The 10,446-nt window shown below is 38.9% G+C and overlaps 1 long non-coding RNA gene across 1 annotated transcript; it reads right to left on the reverse strand.

Moving 5' to 3' along the window:
- Positions 1-5,867: 5,867 nt before the first annotated feature.
- On the reverse strand, positions 5,868-6,489 carry LOC112261023. Its single transcript, XR_002955083.2, has 2 exons — positions 6,323-6,489; positions 5,868-6,098 (listed from the first exon to the last, which is right to left on the reverse strand). It is a non-coding gene; the product is annotated as an uncharacterized LOC112261023 (long non-coding RNA).
- Positions 6,490-10,446: the final 3,957 nt, after the last annotated feature.

Genomic DNA, 10,446 nt, shown 5'->3' on the forward strand with positions numbered 1-10,446 from the left:
ACGATGGCGCACGCGGTTTGGGTTCCGTTTTAAATGGAATTGAGTGTATGTAAACTTCTGACCCACTGGAATGTGATGAAAGAAATAAAAGCTGAAATAAATCATTCTTTCTACTATTATTCTGACATTTCACATTCTTAAAATAAAGTGGTGATTGTAAATGACCTAAAACAGGGAATTTTTACTAGGATTAAATGTCAGGAATTGTGAAAAACTGAGTTTAAATGTATTTGGCTAAGGTGTATGTAGACTTCTGGCTTCAACTGTATGTAGCCTTGAGAATAAGTATAACTGGTGAATGTGATTGTGGGTATGTGGTTTAAGTCTCTCTGTGCACAACCATCACAAGAAACTGGGTGATGTGACAAAATCAATTACTTTTCAAAAACCTTTCAATTTCACATTCAGCAGTATATTTTAAACAAATGTTGTTACCTAATACCTCATCAGTGGGGTCTCAATGTCAGTGCTTCCTCTCGTTGGCCTTTGCCTCCCTGCCCTCGGTTGGGTTAGCCTGTCTGTCTATCATAAACGCTGGGACAGACAACGTCTCAGCCTTTCTCGTGTCCCTCCTCCTCACGGATACACTTGCAGCTGATTACCTCCCCTGTTATGTAACTGTGCTAAGAAGCATTATCGGTTGGTAGTATATTTGTTTGAGAGTTTTTTCCTGTCAAGATTCTGCGGTCTGTTTTAATCCCACCAAAGATAAATGTCAGAGTTTGAAGGTATTAGCAGTGGCCATGTCTACTTGTTCATCAATAATACAACACCACAGGCCCTTGGACGGTTAGTTATGTTTTCTTCTACCTGCCGTGCCTGTGACCCATTACTGACTCTGTTCTGTGTTGGTTTGTCTTCAGGAACAGGGGATGTCCTGGTTGTCTTACCTACCATAGATGAATGCACTGACTATAAGTCACTCTGGATGAGAGCGTCTGCTAAATGGCCAAAATGTAAATATATGTAGAGGCTAGTTGCAACTGAATAGCAGATGTACTTGTTTGTGATCCTCCTTGATTGGCCAACAAGTTTTCACTTTCTATCAACAACAGTTATTCTATTCATACTTTGGAAAATTGTGATGTTTTTAAAAAATGTTTTAAATATTGTAAACATTCTAATGTTCAATACAACATTGACCATAATTCATTCAACTATTGTTTACGAGCTACATCTTTTATTAAATGCTTTGGAAAATATCAAGAATCATTTAATCAGAACAAACAATCCAAGTCATAATAATATTACTAAATATTAACAATGAGGATGTAATTAGCTACAATAAAACAATTTTGGGGTCTTGATTATATAAACTTGATATCCTATATTTTCCTCATGAACATGTGAACAAAAAAGTAGTTTTCCTCACCATATCACATATCACATGTCCTTATTTAGGGCCTATAACAATACCATAAAGTTGGTAAGAGGGCACATCTTCACATCTTTGCAACAATGGCTTCTATGACAGCATGGACAGCGACATTGATCGCCATTGATGGTTACTGAAGGCTAATTGAGGGTTATTTGAAGGCAAATAATTATTTAAAGTAATAATAATCCAAGAATTTTAATCATAGAAAACAGTTTGTCTTTAATGTGTAACGGTAATGTTTTATAACTCTGGTCCAGGGTCACATTCCCAGTCCAGAGCTTTGGTCCAGGCCTCCAGGGAGTCTCACTCTCCTCCTGCTCCACAGTCACCTGGTAATGAAACATGACAGACAATAAAACATTAACACACTGCCCCCTACAGCTGAATCACAGGAACAACACTCAGAGATTGGTTAGTGTACAGCAGTACGGAACGCCATTTGGGTCTTAAAGCAGGTGGTCAAAACGCAATATTTTTAATGTTGCGTTTGTAAAGTAAGCAGATGCAGGCGCTAAATTAACGCGTGCTGGCGCTAAATTAATGCATGCACGCGCTAAATTAACGCCCACACTCATCAAATAAGCACGTGCAAATGTGTTAAATAAATGGCTGCAAGTGGTCCTGCACACATCAAATTAACACCTACAGCTGCTAAATATACACCTACACATGCTAACATAACGCATTTTTTAATATGCTAATTTTACCAGCCAATTTCCCTAGCTCCTCCTTTCATTAAATCTGTGTACAGTCAGTTTGATGCAACAACACCACAATTAAAGATGGCGAGAAGGAACTTCAGCTAGCTAACACGGAGGACGGATATGTTTATGGCTATGCAGCTATGTTGGAGGCTTAGACACTGAGACAGCAGTGCAAGTAACTTAGGCCTATGTGTCGCTAATATTGTAAGTCTGATTAGGCCAAGGGAGTATTTTATATTTAGCTAGTATATGTAGAATATATATACATGTTGTTGTAATGAATGCTGGTATTTACATGGCTGGATTGCTAAATGAGTTACTAGTTCTCTTGATAACGTTCCTTAGCCGCACACCCCGGCCATAGCCACAGTGTATGGCGCCGTCTTATAATATTTTTTATAGCCCTGCTTGTTACATAAAGGTGACTTATTATCGAGGAGTACTGACGTCAAACATGTTTTAGTTTTTTTAATGAAAAACAACAACTGAAGGTCTAAAACTTCAGGCAGGCTGGCTGGCTATAATTTCAATGCTACCTAGCCTTAGCCGCACTAGCTCGTGATCAGCATGAAAACATTTACAAAGCTCACAAAGCTCATTTAACCTAGGACAACCCTGTAAAAACTTTGTTAATATCTACAACATATCAGCTTTCCAACAGCACAGATATTACTTTTGAATACCTTTTGAAATATTAATATTTCATCTAAGCCTAGGATGTAGAAAGGAACAACTTCATACATAAACCAGGAACGTTAACGTTAGTACAAGACAGTATGTTGTGCCTCACTCTAATAATTTGATCTATTAACCACTCTTAATTTCGCCTACTATTCTGACTTGGTGGGGCACATGTAGCCTATAACCTATTTTAGAGAAATGTAATCATTGAATATTGTAAGAGTTTTCATAGTCTGCTTATATTCCCCCTTTAATTATCCTACAGTTCTGACTTCGTGTACAGGGAGAACACTGTAAGAACGGCCCATGTTCTGAATTCTGTTGCTGTACAAACAAATAGTTATATTGACTATGTCCGTCCTAGCTCGCTCATGAATGTCTTAATCGAAATCATGGATTGCCTCTTCTCCACTTGTCTTCCCCTTATGCCACAGTTTGTACATCTCAATTGTCATTAGAAACCACATTTGTTTAAGCAAGTCAGCCATATCAGCTATGTTTTCTTTAAAGGCAGAAAATGAGGCTGAATGAACTCTTTTGCTGCCAGAAAAGGCTCCGCTGATAGCCAGGTGTAGAGTGGTAAGATGTTGGGACTGTTGTTGGGACAGCTTTATGTAGGCCCTAACAGTTTGGGGGCACCGTTTGTCACCGTTATAGTGCAATGCATGTATTGTTTAGGGTAGTGTTTTATAGTAGCATTGCTGGCATGCATCCCACAAATGTACATTTTTGGTCCCACCAAGATTTGACATGCTAAAATCGCCACTGAGTAGGGTACTATGGAGCGTTAAGGGAGGTGAGGGTATGAGGTCGAATCCCATTGAAGACACTATTTGGAATTTAGTTTTATGTGAAAGCACACTTTCTGTACTGTTGTTCAAATAATTTGTTTTATTTAGTATAGTATAAGCTTCTGTGTTAAGCATTTTTGAAAAATAGTAAACTTGAGGGAAAAACGGGAAGCATGATGTGAGATACAAACCTGGTATTACAACTGATTATACAAAGGCAACGATTTACTGCTGTGCCACAGAGTACAGAAGAAAACAGTGAAGAAAACAAACGTCTGCTATTTATTGCTGACCAGCAGATGTCCCTACTGTGCATTGAGAATGAAGCCCAGGGCAATGAACCATTTTCTGGCTCAAAATGATGAAAGCGCAAAAGCTAGCCCGTTTCCCATTACTAATAGTTACTAGCCAACCCACTCCAGACACAGCAAACGTTAACTGTTGAATAATACACGCAAAACCAAACCAGCGATTATCTGCTGCATTTAACATAATTATGAGTCCAAAAACAGTATGAAATTATTTTAATCAAACATTTTATAACTTACAATGTTGTGTATGAAATATGCAAAAGTTATGCGGGTTTGAGTGATGAAAGTTGGACAGAGGATCTCTAAATCTCTGCGCAAGAAAAACCTGGATTAAAAACTAATGTTAGTCTATTTTCTGCCAATAGTGATGTTATTATGAGCCAAATGTTTAGGCTACAAATGGCCCATTTGCGAGATTGATTTATCATTTCAATAGGCATAGGCTAGAGACTAAACACTGGGTTTATTATTGTAATTCAATTTTGCCATGGTTTGCTCAGATAAAGACAGGTAGCCTATGGCCCCTGATAGGCCTACATCTCATTTCAAATAGTCTACAGTAGCCTGGACAAGATGTAGGCGAGATGTAAACTGAACCATTAAGCAGCTTGCTTAGTTCAAATTAACAGACTAATTTATTCAACATGAATAGCGAGGTGATTAAGAGTTATGTTCTTGTGTTTCCCAATAGCCTGCTAGAATAGGCTACTGAGGATGGGGTAATCATTTTAATCACCGAATTAAATATTAATAATATGTAAACGAATATGCTTGTCAACAACAGCCAGTGCTAATTTTTAAAATGTGTTTTCCCTGCCTAACCGACTAATGTTACGATTCAATCTAATGCGTGAGCCTGCCTCACTGCCTGACAGTCAGCAGCAGAGGGTCACAGTGAAAGGAATGCCATGGCAGCCGCTGTGCAACATAGAAGTAGCCCAAAAATCTGCAACCGGCGACAAATATATTTTTACCGGGGACATCGTTTTCAAAGTGGTCCAACATTTTTGAAAGCCACGAATATGGTAACACTGGTTTTTAGAGTTTGAAGCCCCTGAATAAATTATTAGGAAACCCCGTTTCAGAGGAGCAGGGCAACAATAACAATGTGTTCAACGATCCCAATGAGCATGCGCAAATGGGTTGAAAACCCTCCCTCTTGTAGTGAAATTTGGGCGTGCGCATAAAACAATATTAATCCAGAACACTAAAAGAAACTGGTGGGCCAACTACTTTTAACAGTTGAACTAAACTTTTTCACATTTCTTTGTCCAGTTTAATTTCCAATGATTGTTGTTCTAACGTTTTGCAAGTTGGCTTTTTTTTTTTTTTTTTTTACAGCGTTGAGATCAAATGACTGGCATTTAGATGCAGTTTGGAGTTTGGACATGTTAAACCTGAATAATTATCATTCATGATTGACAGGGATGATGGCCTATTTTGAAATAAGTATGCCTAACTTGGTATTTGAGGGTATTAAAGATATAAAGATTTCTTGAGACAATATATGTGGGAATATGTAGACTTTGCAATGGACGGATGGTATTTTATGCATATTCTACAATGATATTCAATAGTCTACATCTATCTGTACAAACCTTGATTGAGAAATTATGATGTAATTGAAAAAAATATTTTCATTCCCACACCTAAAAAAACCTCCACAACACCACTGATGTTATGTATGCCTGGGAAATTAACAATTGTTTTGTTGACCATACTAGGTAAAACCCTGGGCCCTAGCTATGAGCTCTAAACAATGACTGGAGTTTTTCCTAGTCAGGTCACATGATCAAGAACAAAAACTCCTGGCTTTCCAATTTTACTCAGCTGTCCCACACCACGCACCTCTCTCAATGGCAAAATGGTGTGTGGCGAAATGTCCTCTTATGCCGAATTGAACTGGTTGATTATCTCGTTAACGAACGTGTTGATGTGGAGGTCAGGACGTTGGAGTCCCTGATATCCCAGTAGTCATAGATACAAGCGTTTGATAGATAGATAGATAGATAGATAGGGTATTTATTCCTCCCTGGGGGACAAATCAGTGTAAACCAGTGGCAGACAAAAAATACATACAATTTACTGTATGAGACATAATACGAAGTTGGGATCCATAGAAAGTTCCATAAAACATGGCGTACATTTGCAGAAGTTTTTTCCACATGGAGTGGAGACAGGGTGGACGAAGAGATCCAGGCAGATGGAACAGCGCAACTGGTCTTCTGTCATGCTGAGAGATGCCATATACATACATACATACATACATACATACATACACATACACACACACACACACACACACACACACACACACACACACACACACACACACACACAAATAATGTTAGGTATCAATTTACAGTCAGTAACATTGTAATAACCCAACAAACAGGATTGTATTAACATGTTGTTACATAATAATGCAGAAATTGCCTTGACAAGGAGTGTTCCTACCTTAATTCTTTAACTTTTTTTCTGTCGACAGTGGAGAACAGTGGAATGTAGTCGCTCACACAGTGAATGGAAAGCAGACGATACCAATGGTTCTCGTTGTTAATCTGCACAAATGAATTATCTGTAACAGTGTCACATACAAGAAATGAGGATCTGGACACTTCCACTTGGAGGTCATCAGCACTTCTCCCTCAGTGAAATATATGTATCTCTTAAAGGCCATGTTTCACTTTAAACCCCGCCCCCCAAACAATAATGAGTTGTGCATATACATTATGTATCAATCTGATATGTCACTCTTTTTCAATCCAACAATGTAAATTGGAGTTATAATCGATTATATACTGTTGGCTGGAGTGTGTGCAGTGTGGGGAGACTGAAATAAAGTGAATTCTTCAAAGCATCCTAAGCACCTGCTTTATCAGGTAATTTACCAACAGGAACATTTCAGTAGGCGGTTCAATAGGCAGGTCTCCAAATTACATGGCACAAATGTCATCTATGTGTCTATACATTCTGGAATGTTTTCCAGCTGGAAAAGTTAAAAAAATAGCTCTCTCAAATAAAGAGTATGTGTGTTTTGTGTTGAAAAACTGAACAGTGAAATGAAGAAAAAGTAACAGAAGAGAAAGGGGGAGATTGAGTGAGGGAGGGAGGGAGGGAAAGAGGGATATGTGGTGAGGTATTTTTCTAACCTCACATCCACTGAGAGACAGACAGACATACAGACCGACCGACAGACAGACGACCTTACCACAAAGGTTCATGCTATCTGGAATGCTTGGGACGTCCCTACCCTATTGAAGATTACATTTAAAATGGTTAAGGTAAGGGTTAAGGTAAGGTTTAAGGTTAGGGCTAAGTAAGGGTTAAGGTTAGGATAAGGGTAGGGGTTAGGGTTTAGGGTAGGGTAGTCCCAAGGATCCTAGATAGAACTTGCAACAAATCTCTACACTAGAAACAGTTTCTCAGGCAATTCAGTTAGGTCCAAATGTCACGTTAGTCGTATTGATGAGACCAAGGCGCAGCGTGGTATCCGTACATACTTATTTTAATGAAGAATAACCACTGAACAAGAAGCTATATACAACGAGTGCTGACAGGCAACTACACATAGACAAGAACCCATCCAAGCCTAAATGGAAAATGGCAACCTAAATAGGATCCCCAATCAGAGACAATGATAAACAGCTGCCTCTGATTGGGAACCAATTCAGGCCACCATAGACCTACAATAACCTAGACTTACAAAAAAAACATAGATCTACAAAAAACCCTAGACAACGCTAAAAGCACGCATACCCACCCACGTCACACCCTGACCTGACCAAAATATTACAGAAAACATATATAACTAAGGTCAGGGCGTGACACCAAATATGACTAGTCATAGTTTGGAATTCAATATAATGTAAATAAATTAAAATGTAATATTTTAATGAAAAAAATAAGAATGTGTAAAAATATAAAAAATACATTTTTGTAAAATACTTTTTATGGAATTGAAAATAAATCTCACAAATGAGACTTTGTATTTTAATCAATTCCATTTTACTGTCCCTCCTGGTTATAATCTGTCGAAATCATTGAAAAAATAAAGGTGGAATTCCACAAAAAATATTTTCCATAGGGACTTATCATCAGTCAATATTTAGACTATAAACTATTTGCATTTCTAAACCATTAGTTGTATGAAAAACACTGTTTGTGTGTTTTGATGCGGCACTGAAACCCCAAAAAGTGTTTTCACACCACTCTCTTACAGAAACCTTCTGTAAGAGACCATATTTAGGCAGAACATGGCTGCCAAAATATGGTTCCCAATCAGAGACAATGACAAACACCTGCCTCTGATTGGAAACCATATTTAGGCAGCCATGTTCTTTGCGTATTTTGTGGGTGGTTGTTTCCTGTCTTTGTGTTCTCTGCACCAGATAGGACTGTTTCGGGTTTTGCCACGTTTGGTAATTGCCGGACTCTCGTTTGGCCGGGTGTCCAGCTCTAGAAAGAGTCTTGGTGGTTCCAAACTTCTTCTATTCAAGAATGATGGAGACCACTGTATTCTTAGGGACCTTCAATGCTACAGATATTTTTGGGTACCTTTCTCCAGATCTGTGCCTCGACACAATCTTGTCTCGGAGCTCTACGGACAATTCCTTCGACCTCATGGCTAGGTTTTGCTCTGACATGCACTGTCAACTGTGATATATACAGGTGTGTGCCTTTCTAAAACGTCCAATCAATTCAATTTACCACAGGTGGACTCCAATAAAGTTGTAGAAACATATCAAGGATGATCAATGAAAACAGGATGCACCTGAGCTCAATTTCGAGACTTATAGCAAGGGGTCTGAATACTTATGTAAATAAGGTATTTCTGTCAAACATTTCTAAAAGCCTGTTTTCCCTTTGACATTATGGGGTATTACAGTATGTGTAGATTGAGCAATATTATTTAATCCATTTTAGAATAAGGCTGTAACGTAACAAAATATGGAGAAAGTCAATGGGTTTGAATACTTTCCGAATGCACTGTGACTAACCATGGGAAATACTGGTAACTGGGTTATTCACCATCACTTAAACCATCCACTTTATATGCATAGTTCTGCGCCCATAGTTACAAGGTATCCAAGACTATGAGTGCTGATCTAGGGTCACTTTTGCTTTTCAGATCATGAAAAATAAGACAAACGGGGACCATATCATGAGTCTCAAAGTAGGAATTATATTGGATGCCATTAAACTTTTTTTTTTAACAGTGATCTTTCACACAATGTTTTATATTTTACAGTTAGTCTAAATTCTGCATTTGAACAGATTTAGAAATCTGGACAAAATGAAGACATCCCTTTTTTAATACTAGAGAATATCTGATACCTCAATTTCATTGTTATGTTCTTCTTCATAAGAAAGTTTAATAAGAATATTTGAATAATAGATTAATTGATTGTAATTCTTCAAAGTCAAATGTATTCTGAGTAAAAGCTCTTATTAAATAAACTACTGTTGACTTATTTCACCTCAGCGAGGGGTTAAGGTTGTATGAATGACTGATAATCAAATACACCCAGGAAGCAACACACACACACAGGGTGGTGGGCTACGGACCATTGCTAAACAAATACACCTCACCTTACCTTCCCCGTGTTTGGCTAATAGAGGGTTGTCTTCAACCCTGTGCTTTGGCAAAGTGGGTGGGGTTATATCCTTCCTGTTTGGCCCTGTCCGGGGGTGTCATCGGATGGAGCCACAGTGTCTCCTGACCCCTCCTGTCTCAGCCTCCAGTATTTATGCTGCAGTAGTTTACGTGTCGGGAGGCTAGGGTCAGTTTGTTATATCTGGAGTACTTCTCCTGTCTTATCCGGTGTCCTGTGTGAATTTAAGTATGCTCTCTCTAATTCTCTCTTTCTCTCTTTCTTTCTCTCTCTCGGAGGACCTGAGCCCTAGGACCATGCCTCAGGACTTGGCATGATGACTCCTTGCTGTCCCCAGTCCACCTGGTCGTGCTGCTTCTCCAGTTTCAACTGTTCTGCCTGTGATTATTATTATTTGACCATGCTGGTCATTTATGAACATTTGAACATCTTGGCCATGTTCTGTTATAATCTCCACCCGGCACAGCCAGAAGAGGACTGGCCACCCCACATAGCCTGGTTCCTCTCTAGGTTTCTTCCTAGGTTTTGGCCTTTCTAGGGAGTTTTTCCTAGCCACCGTGCTTCTACACCTGCATTGCTTGCTGTTTGGGGTTTTAGGCTGGGTTTCTGTACAGCACTTTGAGATATCAGCTGATGTACGAAGGGCTATATAAATAAATTTGATTTGATTTGAGGGGTAGATCTTTGCTATATAATATTTTCGTAGCCTTTGTGTCGGGTCTCTCAACGAATCATCCGAGGGTGGTTCGGCCACCAGCCATCGCTATTACAGAGCTCTCACTAATAACGATTCAGTTCAAGTATAACTATCACTTGTGTGATAAGCTTGTCTCTCCTCATTTGATAATACATAGATTAACCACCACACACACAAATGTAAACACACATGGGGTGGTGGGCTACGGACCACTGCTAACCAAATACACCTCACCTTACCCTCCCCGTGTTTGGCTAATAGAAGGTTGT

This window comes from Oncorhynchus tshawytscha, linkage group LG10 (assembly GCF_018296145.1).
Source record: "Oncorhynchus tshawytscha isolate Ot180627B linkage group LG10, Otsh_v2.0, whole genome shotgun sequence".
Taxonomy (NCBI): Eukaryota; Metazoa; Chordata; class Actinopteri; order Salmoniformes; family Salmonidae; genus Oncorhynchus; species Oncorhynchus tshawytscha.